The following is a 13912-nucleotide window of genomic DNA, read 5'->3' on the forward strand; positions in this document are numbered from 1 at the left end:
ACTGGCCGTTACGGTACTTGACAATGCCACAGTAGTGGCCACCAGGGCCAGACTCACGGTTTGGTAGGCTGTTATAGGACCGGTGAGGTTCTTCTCCAAGAGGGGGGGATCCTTCCCCTGGTACACCCTGGCCGTGTAGCGCTGCCTCCCGCTGTGCAGCCGTCTGGTGCTGCTACTTCTTAACCGAGGGGGAGATAGTGGCTGTTCAGGTGCTGGTGGGGTCTGTCGGCACTGCGGCTCTCCTGCCTGCCGCACCCACGCCAGATATGTCTCCTGTGGCTGCCCTCTGGCTCCTCTACTCGCTGCTGCCGCCGCTCCCGCAGTCACTTTGCTGCGCGGCTCAGCCGGGTGCTGGGGCTCTCCTCTGCCCCTGGTGCCGTCACAGCAATCAATCACTGCCGCTGCCGGGTCTCTCCTGCGCTGCTGTTTCTCCCGTGCTCCTCTACCCGGCCGTTCTCTCCCCGAGCACGCCCGCGACCTCTGACCTCTCTTCCTCCTCTCTCCTATTCGCGCCGCAGCCGTCTCCAATCCCCGTTGGTTCCACACAGGCTGGACCCGCTCCTTCAGTTCCGGCACTCGTGAGGAGGTAATTAACCCCCCTGCTGCCGTGGGTAACTGAAGGGGGTCTGGCTGCAGTGGGACCTGCTGCGGGGTGCCACACTTATCTTTCTTGTTGAGCTACCAAACAGGCTTGTGCTTCCTCTGAAGTCTCCTAATGTATTGCCACTCTTTTGCTCCTAACAGGCTGGATTGTTGTTTTGCTGACATGACTTTTCTGAAATTTAGTGGAGTATCCAATTACTCCTGATAAAACATTGGGATATTTTTCCTGATGTTTTTCCAATGTTTTATATTAGATCACCCGATAAAAGTCACATTTTTTCCTATAAACAAAGGCTGCCATTGCAGACTCATTTTTGCTGGACACAGGCCTGCCTTCAGGGATTATGCTTCCCTTGCCTGAGGCATAAATTAGACAAAGTAATTCTTGGACATTGTAATCCGGTTTCTTGCTATTGTGGTAAAACTGCTAATGGATGAAAGTTACAAATGTACTTCAATTAGTCTAATTAACATTAGATTAATCCTAAAATTAATATAATAGGTTGTTATGGGTTACTTACTGTACCATATATTTGTATTATTAGTGTAGTTATCAATAACAGCGGTTTTCAACTGCTGTGCCACGGCAACACTAGTGTGCCATGCATAGGCGTGCACAGACCATTTTCTTAGGGGGTGCACTATTTGAGGGGCATGTCCATCACCGCCTACTGGGCGTTTCCATCACCACCTCTGGGGCGTGTCCATCACCACCTACTGTGCGTGTCCATCACTGCCTATTGGGCATCAATGCAAACTAAACTGCACAGATCGCTCAGCACACATTGTGGGTGCATCCCTTGCATGCCATGATATGTGTTGAGCGATATGTGCTTACCAGAATCGTCTAATGTGTACGGGGGATTTAGAGTTAGACTTTGGGGCAGAGGGTTAGGTACTAGTGGGGAGGGTAAGTGTGAGGTTGCAGGGTGGGTGGGGTAAGGGGAGGGCAAGTATATTCACCTCATCTGACCCATCCTTTTGGATGCCAGCATCAGCATTATGACTGCCAGTCATCCATAAAGAAACCAATGCACACAAATATATAGCATGCTGTAATGACTGGCACTTTTGACTAGGGAAGAGAAGCTGGGCCGTATTCAATGCAGAGGTTAACGGTGAGGATCGCCGAAAAAAAGTGACCCTCACCGTTTAATCCCTGCGCCTGCTGCTCGCTTTTTTCAAAATTCCAGGGGAATCCTTGCTCCTGCCTAATACCCCACTGGACAGCTGAGCCATCGCTTGGCTGCCCTGCTATGCGGCACCAGGCGGCTCAGCTGTCACTCAGCAAGTCAGGGCAGCGGGGACTGGAGCGAGGTGCGTAGAGCCACAGATCAGAGGCTCTGGCTGCGGCTGCTGGTCACTAGGAGGTACTGCAATTGCAGGGGGGTGGCCGATCATTAGGAGGTTCCTGTGCACCCCCGGCACCCCCCGCATGCACGCCTATGGTGCCACCAGTGTTTTTCAAGTGTGCTGCCTGTGTAGTCAGTCAGAGAACTTATAATTTCAGGCCGGGAGTTGCTCAGATGCGGGCCAAGCTGTAACCTATGGACATCATTAGTCACATCTGCCTGTCTGCCCTCTCCATACAGCTCCACGCTGCTTCCTGTCCTTCTCACCTTTAGTTAGTTACAGTCACACACCTGTATTTACAGGTAGCAGCCAGTGTGTTTTATTTAGTTTTTTTCTGTGGGGGGAAGCCACTATTACTTTAGTAATAGTGGGGGCAATATATTTGTTTTTATACTGTGGAGGCCAGTGTGACTGTTACTGTGGTGACCTCTATGTTTGATTCTATTAGAGTGGGGTCCAATATGTCTATATTAATGTGAGGGCCAATGTGTTTATATTACTCTGGATGCCAATGAACAGTTGACCTTCATTGTAATACAAACAAATTGGCCTCACAAAAAATACCTGTGAGGCCAATTTGTTTGTATTACGATGAGGACCATTGTGTTTGTGTTTGTGTTCTTGTGGGTGCTAGTGTCTTTATTTAATTATTGTGGGGGCCAATGTGTGTATTTTTTTTTTCAATAGGGATTAATGGTGTGCCTTGGCAACTTCAAGGCTTGTTTGGTATGCCGAGATTGAAAAAAAAGCTAAAAATTACTAATCTACGGAACAGGTATAAAAGTAAGAAACATGTATATATCAGCCAAGGTTTGGTGACTAAGTTGGCTATCTATAACTATAAATCACAGCCTGTAACATGGCAGTTAGGAGGTGATTGGCTGGACGTTTATCTCTCTTTATCACCCTTGAATTTATCTCTTGTTAAGGCTTAATACATCTGCACCACTATGAGCAATCTTTCCACAACTCTCTAAAGTTTAAAACATTTTGCTCTATAACTGATCTGTGGAGGGAAACTGGGATCAGTTAATGAAGTATTACACTTAGCAATTTTATAAATTAAATAAGGAAATTAAGACATTGCACATTAAGGAATAGGGTCTATGTACAGAAACAAAAGCAGCACAAACTTCATGGTATTTAAACTTTTTAGACCTTAGTATTTTTGACATTCCTAAAAAACTCAGTAAGGAGCTGATTGGCTGGACGTTTATCTCTCTTTATCACCCTTGCATTTATCTCTTGTTAAGGCTTAGTACATCTGCCCCAGTATTAGTAACTAGTCAAAACATCTCCAACCTGGTTTTGTATTCTGAACATTACTTCCTGGTTTACTGTATATTCATTATTAAACAAATAGTGCTCTAGTTAACTTATCAATTTCCCAAAGGGTGTTGAAAATTAACTGTAGATCAGTATTATTATTATTTTTGGCAGTATCAACAGGGAAGAGGAAAGGGCCACCAACAGAGGATGGAAATCCCCAGTAAAGTTTTGATAAGTGACATGCACTCAGGATATTCCGGGTAGGCAGAGCTTTACCTACTGTATCATACACTAGTAAGCTCCAGAGTGTTGACTATAAAAAAATTTAGAATACAAATAAGATATTTATTAATAGAATCTTTGTATTATTTTAATAATGTCTATAGTCATAACATGCCGAATTTGCATCACTGTCAGGCAGATATCAGAGGTGAAGATGTAGAATGGGAGAGGGGGGGGGGGGGGGGGAGTCACACGGACAGGACCCCCTCAAACTGGTATTGAGAAAATTAATAAATGGTTTATAAGAAAGAAAAATTAGGAAATTGCTGCAGTAATGTGTTAGTGAGTAGCCGTGACTCACAGGGGGTTGGAAAAGCTAAAAATGTATTGACACATTGCGCTGCTTAGTAAATTTAATAAAATGTACACTGCCCACACATACAACGGACACACTAATCATATGAGTTAGTTTATATTCAGAATGAATAAAACAAAATACATATTAATCAGATAAAATTACAAATTTAAATCACAATAAAAAGTCACGTCAGGCTTAAAAATTGGTGGAGGTTATAGTTCCAAACTCAACGTATATATTGCAGTATTGTCCCACTTTAATAATATTGGTTAGTGCCGGTGAGGTTAGTAAATAACGCCAGAGGTTGAAGGGTTAATAAGCTCAAGTGTCTTTCAGCAGGTTAGCATGTATGCAGAACACACAAAGCAAGATTGATCAGCAGTTGGAGAAAGTTAATGAGCAGAAGGAGGAGTTATATGAAAAGTGCAATGGGCACAATATTAGCTCACCCTGTGACATTAACATGCCGTAGTGGCAAGTTGATACTGCCAGGTGACGTTGCCGTAGGGAGAGCCACGTATAGTATCACAATTTGATTACCGGCGTGGTCGCAGGAACCCGCCAGGGGGACAATGCCGCAGAGAGCAGACCCCCGTAAATGGTGCCAAACCAGGATGCAGGACAGCAGGTGGGCTGGATGATTTAGCTGGCAGCAAACAGCTGTTAGTGAGCGGTAGCTGCATATGATGACGTGAACAGAAGCTCCGAATGTGACATTGAAAGTGGAAGTTGTCAATGCGTTTCGTTACCATAGAAACTGGAAACTTTTTCAAAGGTGAGGCAGCTATGATCTCTGCCTATCCTCTGTGTTAGTCACAAACTGTGTGGAGATGGGGGTAGGTTCACAATGTGGCCAATAAAACTGCAAAACACATCACAAGTGGAGGCAGATCACAGACCTGCCTCACTGAGGGTTTCTGTGGCTTCATGCAGCTTGCCTATCTAGGAAGTTACCCAGCACCCAACTAGGAGCAGCCAACAAGAAAATATTGATTAAGACAGCTAAGATGCAGGGGAACGTGCTGCTGGGTCTTGGCGATGGTGGCAGAGGAATAACCCACTCCTCTACTGTGGGCAATATACCCCCCTGCCATGGGAGGAGCACATAGTGCCCAAAAAGTTTTAGGTTGCTTCTGCAGAGGTTCTACAACATGTTTGAATGTGTTATTTTAAGGTGGGTATATAAGGTAACAAAGAATAAACTGCTGCAACTTTGCATAATGCCCACATAAATCATCTGGTTCAAATATATGTGTGTAAATCTGTCTCTGTGACTATCCAGTGCCACCCCATCCGTTGACCACACCACACGTCACTGGTACACACATAGACCACTTGTAGCTCACCAGCAGGTTCAATTGTGTTCTCACAAACTTTTCATTTCTAATTTACCTCATAAGATTTTGGAACACAATTAGTGGAAGTCGCATATAGAGATAAATAAAATATGGTATACCGCCATAACAAATACCCCCCTAATTGCTTACAATGCATGCGCGCATATGTAAGTGGCGGGGGGCATGACCTCCACCACCCTGCCACAGCTGATTCCATTTCGAGGGGAGCACATAGCACGTCTCTCCTTCCCCTCCCTGTGTCAGTGTGACTGGGCTGCCTGTCAGCCAATCAGAGCTCACAGGCGCCAGCCCACGAGATATGATTGGCTGACGGACAGTCACAGCCAGTGACACAGGGAAGCTGGGGAGGAAGAGAAGCGTGATGCGCTCCCCTCCCCGCCAAGGGAAGCACAGAAGCAAGCGGCGACAGCGGGGGACTGGAGGGGGAGAGGACACCCAGACACAAAAAGACAGCCAGCACTGCAGACACGGAGGGTGAGTTGTGCTGCTGCTAATGGTTTTTTTTGGCACTGAGGGGGCATTTATGTGCGGGACTGTCGGGGCATATCTGGGCACTGGGGGCATATGTATGGCACTGTGGGGGCATGTCTGGCACCGGGGGCATACCTAGCACTGTAGGGGCATATGTGTGGCACTGTGGGGGCATGTCTGGCACTGGGGGGCATACTTAACACTGTGGGGGCATATGTGTGGCACTGTGGGGGCATATCTGCCACTGGGTGCATACTTAGCACTGGGGGCATACTTAGCACTGTGGGGGCATATATGTGTGGCACTGTGGGGGCATATGATATCTGGCACTGTGGGGGCATTTATGTGCAGGACTGTGGGGGCATATCTGGGCACTGGGGGCATATGTATGGCACTGTGGGGGCATGTCTGGCACTGGGGGCATACCTTGCACTGTAGGGGCATATGTGTGGCATTGTGGGGGCATGTCTGGCACTGGAGGGCATACTTAACACTGTGGGGGCATGTGTGGCACTGTGGGGGCATATCTGCCACTGGGGGCATACTTAGCACTGGGGGCATACTTAGCACTGTGGGGGCATATATGTGTGGCACTGTGGGAGCATATGATATCTGGCACTGTGGGGGCATTTATGTGCAGGACTGTGGGGGCATATCTGGGCACTGGGGGCATATGTATGGCACTGTGGGGGCATGTCTGGCACTGGGGGCATACCTTGCACTGTAGGGGCATATGTGTGGCATTGTGGGGGCATGTCTGGCACTGGAGGGCATACTTAACACTGTGGGGGCATATATGTGTGGCACTGTGGGGGCATATGATATCTGGCACTGTGGGGGCATATGATATCTGGCACTGTGGGGGCATATTAGTAATGGGCATCAGTTGTGCCACAGTGGTGCAATGGGCAGTATGACATGGGTATCATGTTTCAGGTGTGTGACACGTAACAGGCATTACTGTGTACATTTAGGCAGGCAATATTCCTGTTTGTAGTTTATCTGGCTCCTACATTTTGTGTGCACGATGCACACAAAATTTTGATCCAAATAGAAATGCCATTGTGTTCTAAAGTTTTGTCATGTAGCCACTCCCCCTCATGTCATATAACCACTCCCCAGACCATGCCCATTTTTCCCCAGTACCACTGAGACATTTTTTCTACTTGCACCACTGGTATGGCCACATATGTTTTCTTATGCATACACGCACATCTATGGCGTGCACACGCACAGGCTTGTAATGGCTGAATCAGAGCCCCGGTCCATTCCTGTTTGTGAACCTGACCTATAGTTCCTCTGTTTTTCAGAGAAACAAGTATTTATGGGTAAACCAGTGAGTAGTATAAAATGGAACATTTCAGCAAAAAACAGAACTAGTTTTTTTTTCATTACTTTGTAAAAAAAAAAAAAGGAATTCCAAAAGTGTGTTCTGGTATTTCTGTAATTTGTGGCTATAGGACTCATTCAGATTTGGTTGCTGCTGCGTTTCATGTAGCAAAGTATTAATCACTGGTACTTTGCACAGGCACAGGATCCATTGTGTAAATGTGCAAACAGGCAGGGCTGTTTTAACAGCATTGTAGGCCCCTGGCACTTGGGGCCCCTTGACAACCATTCACAGTAAAAAATGGAAAAAAAATCATTACTCAACCCTCTTGTGGTCCCATGCCATCTCTCCACTTGCTTACATGTCAGCACTCTGATTGGTGGATAGATCCAGTCACCTACTAATCAGCATGCTGACAGCCAATCACTGTTTAGCTGCAGTTGGGAGGCAGGTAGAGAATGCTGGACTCTGATTTGTGGATAGCTCCAGCCAACCACCAAATAGCATGCAGACAGCCATTCAGCAGGCACTACAGCAGACAGCGGCACCCCAGGCAGGGAAGAGGAACTTCATGGGTTTTCAAAGACAGGGGTGCTAGAATGAACACTATAGACCAACAAAAATTTCAGACACAACTGCTGGGGAAATTGTTGGAGATGCAAAGAAAAATCCACAAATAACTTCATCTGAAATACAGGACTCTCTGAAAAAAAGTGGTGTACTTGTTTCAAGATGCACAATAAAGAGGCATTTGAAGAAAAATGGGCTGCATGGTCGAGTCGCCAGAAGAAAGCCATTACTACACAAATGCCACAAAGCATCCCACTTACAATAATCCAAACAGCACAGAGACAAGCCTCAAAACTTCTGGAACAAAGTCATTTGGAGTGATGAGACCAAAATTGAACTTTTTGGCCACAACCATAAACATTACATCTAGAGAGGAGTCAATAAGGCCTATGAAAGGCACTGGAAGCTTGGTCAAAATTGATGGCAAGATGAATGCAGCATATTATCTGAAAATACTGGAGAAAAACTAGCACTCATCAGCCCCAGAAGCCAGTGGCGTAGCCACAGTGCAGCAGACTCCACGGCGGCTTGGTGGAATGGGGTCTGTGGTGGGAGCCGTAGAAGCAGATGATGAGACCCCCTGATACCCGGCGCTCCCTACATGTAACTAGCCACTGCTGCCTGGTGCTCCCTCCCTGCTGCCCGTCGCTCCCTCCCCGCTGCCCGCCGCTTCCTCCATGTAACCCGGGCCACTGATGCCCGGCACTCTCTCCCCGCTGCCCGGCGCTCAGTGGCGGGCTGGGCCGGGGGGCAGGGTGCCATGTGCCCCCCAGACAGTGCAGTCATGCAGCACTGGGGCCACTGCTGCCCCCCCCCCCCCCCCACACGCTGCACGCAATTACAGCCAGCTCCCACCCCTTACATTCCGCAGCGTCTCATATTGCTGCTGCGGCCGGACACACCATGCTCCTCCCAGCCAAAGCCTCCATGAAGCCACTGCCGGAAGCTGCACATGGGACATACTTGGACATTCCAACATGACAATGATCCAAAAGCAAAACCAAGTTGACCTGTCATTGGCTACAGCAGAATAAATTGAAGGTTCTGGAGTGGCCGTCTTAGTCTCCTGGCCTCAATATAATTGAGCAGTTCATGCAAGACAGCCCCAGAATTTACAGGAACTGGAGGCTTTTTACCAAGAAGAATGGGCAGCTTTACCATCTGAGAAAATAAAGAGCCTCATCCACAACTACAGTACCACAAAAGACTTCAAGCTGTCATTGATGTTAAAGGGGGCAATAAACAGTATTAGGAACTGGGGTATGTAAACTTTTGATTAGGGTCATTTGGGTAGTTTCTGTTGCCATTATGATTTAAAAAGAGTAAACACAGTTGTTTGACATTAAATTGCTTCACCCAACCACTGACCATGAGTGAAAGAAAAGTTTGTGAGTTATCATTCATATTCTCTGACAAATGGCCAGAAAATCACAAATTCTGCTAGGGTATGTAAACTTATGAGCACAACTTGTACTTGTTAAATATGCCTCCTGCTGCATTACCATAGAGTGCTATCACCACTGCTTCCAAGGAAGCAACTCCAACCATCTGAATACTCCCCATAGTTTGTGGATGTAACCAACATATAGCAAATTGCATTTTAGGTTTACTAATCATTTTTGCTTTTTTTTGTTTTATTTTGTTTTTATCATTTTTTTTTTTTTTTTACTGTATTTGTCTAGAATACAAGTGTATAAACCCCAAAATGCTCCAGGTTACCTTTAGCATAGTTACAACTCACACATGATGCATGTCCAATCTATTTAACATTGTGTAACTAGTTCTATGTAAATACATCAATGACTATGACATCTTTGTCAGCTGCGTGTGATAAAAAAAGAAAAAAAAAAGCCACAGAATGACGCTTCAACACAATTATCTTTTCCTGGAAAAGAAACTCGGCCTCTTCCGTGAAGCTCAGAGTGACTAGATTTAGTGCTACTAATTCTTCACTCTTGTCACTTTCATAAGCTCTGTTTTACTATACCTGGAATTTTGACCTTTTAGGTTTTCAGTAACCATTGGGAACTGAAATCAATACAGTTTATTTTATTTGCTCCATTATGAAGACAAAGCAGTGGAAAGATCATATTTAGGCAAACAGAAGATTCTACTATCATTAGCTGATAAGGCCTATGGTAAATGTGGTTCCTGGCAGTGCAATCAATGCTATATATATATAATATATATATATATATATATATATATATATATATATATATATATATATATATATATATATATATATATATATATATATATATATATATATATATATATATATATATACGGAGGGATGCCGGCACTCCAATCCTCTTAGTAGTAGGTACCTGGTGCCTTCACAATGCGAGCAGCAACGCTGAACGCTGGATACAGTCGGGGGTGTAGCGCGGCACTCAGGACGGTGTTAAGAAAGAAAACAGGAGCCAAACTTGACGTTGACGTTTCAGCCTTGCGGCTTTTATGTTAGCTGTTTTGATAAAAGCCGCAAGGCTGAAACGTCAACGTCAAGTTTGGCTCCTGTTTTCTTTCTTAACACCGTCCTGAGTGCCGCGCTACACCCCCGACTATATATATATATATATATATATTATAAAATGGACAAACCAACCAACGTTTCGGGGCAGCGCCCCCTTTGTCACCTACACCTTGACAAAGGGGTGCTGCCCCGAAACTTTGGTTGGTTTGTCCATTTTATAATACAGTTTTTCAAGACCCACGAGTGCTAGTCTCTTTCCGTCTGCTTGCAACTACCACAAGACAGGCACCGGGGTGGATTACCACAAGGAGTGAGTGCCGGGCCGCACAACTATATATATATATATATATATATATATATGATGACGAGAGAATGTACTCTCGAAACATGTTGGAATAAAATTCTCCAAACTTTATGAAGACTCCTGAGTGCTGCATATTTCTTCTCTATTATATATATATATATATATGTATATATATATATATTTTAGGTGATTCATTGCGCCCTACGGGCGTCGTAAGGGGCTGTGCCCCCTTAATTTGTGAATGTTTGTATTGTGAGAAATATGGTTAGAATTATATGAAAGATGGCCTGTATTGCAACTTGAGTTATAGGTGAAATGTGTTAAATAGAGAGCATATGATTTGGAAGGGGGTGTGTATTGTTTTGTTTAATTAAAAAGCGGTTACAGAGTAAGATGTACATTGATAGTGTGGATGGTATAGTGACATTTGTGGGTGTGTGGGGGGGTGTGTGCATGTTGTTTAGGTGTGTGTGCAATAGTATAGTAGGGTGTTTTTGAGTCAGCGGCTCCCCACTGGCGGAGGTCACGACACAGGAAAACAGGAGGCTCGGTAGTGATAGGGGTGTGTGGGCATAAGGGCAACTAAAGAGGAGGGTGGGGGACACTGTGCAGCTTCTGCCAGTGGGTGAGGGTCCAGCATGGCAGCACAGGAGTACAGGACGGTGGCTCTGAGTCAGTGTCTCCTCCTACTGGGTGGGAGTTAGGGTGCATGAGAGCAGGAGGCTGGGCTATGAGGCATGATAGGGGTATGTGGGCAACACAGCGTCAGCGACTCCCCAGTGGTGGAAGTTACGGTTCAGGAGAGCAGGAAGCTGGGTAGTGATAGGGGTGTGTGTGCATACGGGGGACTAAAGAGGAGGGTGGGGGCCACTGTGCAGCTTCTGCCAGTGGGTGAGGGTCCAGCGTGGCAGCACAGGAGTACAGGATGGTGGCCCTGAGTCAGTGTCTCCTCCTACTGGGTGGGAGTTAGGGTGCATGAGAGCAGGAGGCTGGGTGGTAAAGCATGATAGGGGAATGTGGGCAACATAGGTTGAGCGGGTGCCCACTGGCGGAAGTTACGGGGCAGGAGAACAGGAGGCAGGGCAGTGATAGAAGTGTGTGGGCATGAGGGGTATTAAAGGTTTTTGGCTGTTGCACAGTAGAGATGGGCATTGGTGCAAACGCCATTGATGGCGATTTTGCACCCTGCCATCGATAGTAGTAAAATATTACTTGGATAACCATCGATTGTCATCCATTATATCTGACTGAATAGGCCTGGGGTCAATCAGAACTCAGTGGCGGGACTTTCGGGAGTGGAGGGGCGGAGCTATGCTCCGTGTCCCGGCACCATAAAAATGTGAAACTTGATCGGTTTTCCTTTGCCATCGATGTAGGGAAACCATCTGATCCTCCCCCATCGATGGCAAAAGTATTCAACATCGGCCATAAACCATCGATGATTTGAAATCATTGAGGGTCGATGGGCATCCCTAGAACTGGAGGAGGGTGGGGGACAGTATGCAGCTCCCAGCAGTGGGTCAGGGTTATTCTCCCACTTGGAGTGAGTGAGGGTGCATGAGAGCAGGAGGCTGTATAATAGTGGTATGTGGGCAAGACATTGATAAAAGTTGTGGCGCTAGTGCAGAGGACCGTGGGGACACTTCTGGCAGTGGGGGAACCTGCTGCGCAGCAGCCAGGGCCGAATTTTCCACCTAGGGGCGGCACCTGCTTGTGGCAGTACAGGATCCCCCATTCTCACAGGGGTACGTGAGATGCGGGAGTGGGGTCGTGGGGGTCCGCTGGGGGGGAATTCCCGGAAGGGGGTCAGGGGGGGTCTGCAAATTGTGGGAGGGGGGGCGGGGGGGTTCGCGAATCGTGGGTGGGGGTCCGCAAATCGCGGGAGGGGGCGCGGGCGGGCATGAATAGCGGGAGGGAGCGCAGGGAGGGCTAGAATCGCGGTTGGGGGGCGCAGGGTCTGCAAATCGCAGGGGGGGCGTGAATTGCGGGAAGGGGGGTCCACAAATCATGTGAGGGGGTGCGGGGGGCCACGAATCGCGTGAGGGGGGTGGGGGCGGGGTTTGTTCCGTGAATCGCAGGAGGGGGCGGGGTCCACAAATCGCGGGAAGGGGGTGCGAATCGCAGGAGGGGGCACAGTGGGGGGCTAGAATCGAGGGAGGAGGGGGCGCGGGTGTCCGCAAATCATGGGAGGGGGCGCTATGTGTGAATCGCGAGAGAAGGGGTCGCGGGGCCGCGAATCGCAGGAGGGGGGCATGGGGGCGCGGGGGTGCCGCGAATCGCGGGAGGGGAAGTCGCAGGGGTCCGTGAATCACGGAACGGGGCAGGGGTCCGCAAATCGCAGGAGGGGAGCGTGGGGGTGCCTTGAATCATGGGAGGGGGGCACGCGAATCACGGGAGGGCGCGGAGGTCCAGGGGGGTGTGCTGGCAGAGGGGGGTGCGGGCAGACCTGCTGCTCACCTGGTGGCTGTGGAGTAATGGTGGATGGTGAGCGTGTACTGTAGCCCAGGCTGGGCAGGGGGAGGTGAGAGGTGATGTCAAGGGGGTGGTGGTGTGGCTTGTCTTTTCCCTGGGGGGGCGGGTTTGTGTATCCCGCTGGGCGGGAACGTTATCCACCTAGAACACTGGTCTTTTCCCTAGGGGGGGCGGGTTTGTGTATCCCGCTTGGCGGGAACGTTATATACACAGGGGATGAGTGACAGATCTGGTTAAGTATATGAGATATATATCATATTGAGCTTGGGCCATTTAGGTAGCAGGGGGAATTGTGTGGTATACAGGTGCAGTGCACTGCTGAAATCTGGCACCCTCACGCCCTTGCTCTCTTTGGGCCTTATTCTGATCGGATCGGTGAAACGTGCGTACGGACGTGCACACTGAGCGTTTTCCTCACTCTCACGGTGAGTGTGAGTCCGCCAACAGAACAGCCGCACACGGGCGGTCACAGACACCGACAAAGGGGAGTGGCGTACATTTGAGCATACGCCACCGTGCACGGACGGATCTCAGCCCTCTCCCACCGACACCTGGCATACATATGAGCGTACGCCAACGTGCATGGGACGGATCTCAGCCTTTTTTGCTAGGAGACTCAGCATTTCTCCTCGATCGTGAGAGGATGTGCATCCGAGCACGGTGGCGTGCGCTTCACATATATAGGCCTACAATTGTAATGGATCCCAAAGGAAATCACTGGTCTTAGGCACTAGGTAAAGAATCAATGTTAGGCTGCTAAGTAGGGGAGGTTAGGCTGCAGAGGTGGAGGACAGTTAGGGTTAGGCTTCAGAAGGCAAGTGTTAGGGATTAACTGCAGGAAAGGGAAGTTAGGGTTAAGCTGTTGGGTGGTGGATGTTAGGCTACGAGACATAACTGCTGGAGTTAGACTGGGGAGGAAGGTTAGCTGTCACGAGATGGGTGTGTGGAATCAGTCGTGACTGGAGTGGTCAGATGGTGGATTTGATGGTGTTGTGCGGATCTCAGGAAGAGAGGCATGACCAGCAGGAGATGGGTTAACACGAACAGGTTTATTGAATGAACTCATACAACGGATAAAATAACCAGGTTCAATAATTCTTTGAGTGGACAAAATAATAAATAG

Source organism: Crinia signifera, chromosome 7, assembly GCF_055691185.1.
Source record: "Crinia signifera chromosome 7, ASM5569118v1, whole genome shotgun sequence".
In the NCBI taxonomy this organism is placed as follows: Eukaryota; Metazoa; Chordata; class Amphibia; order Anura; family Myobatrachidae; genus Crinia; species Crinia signifera.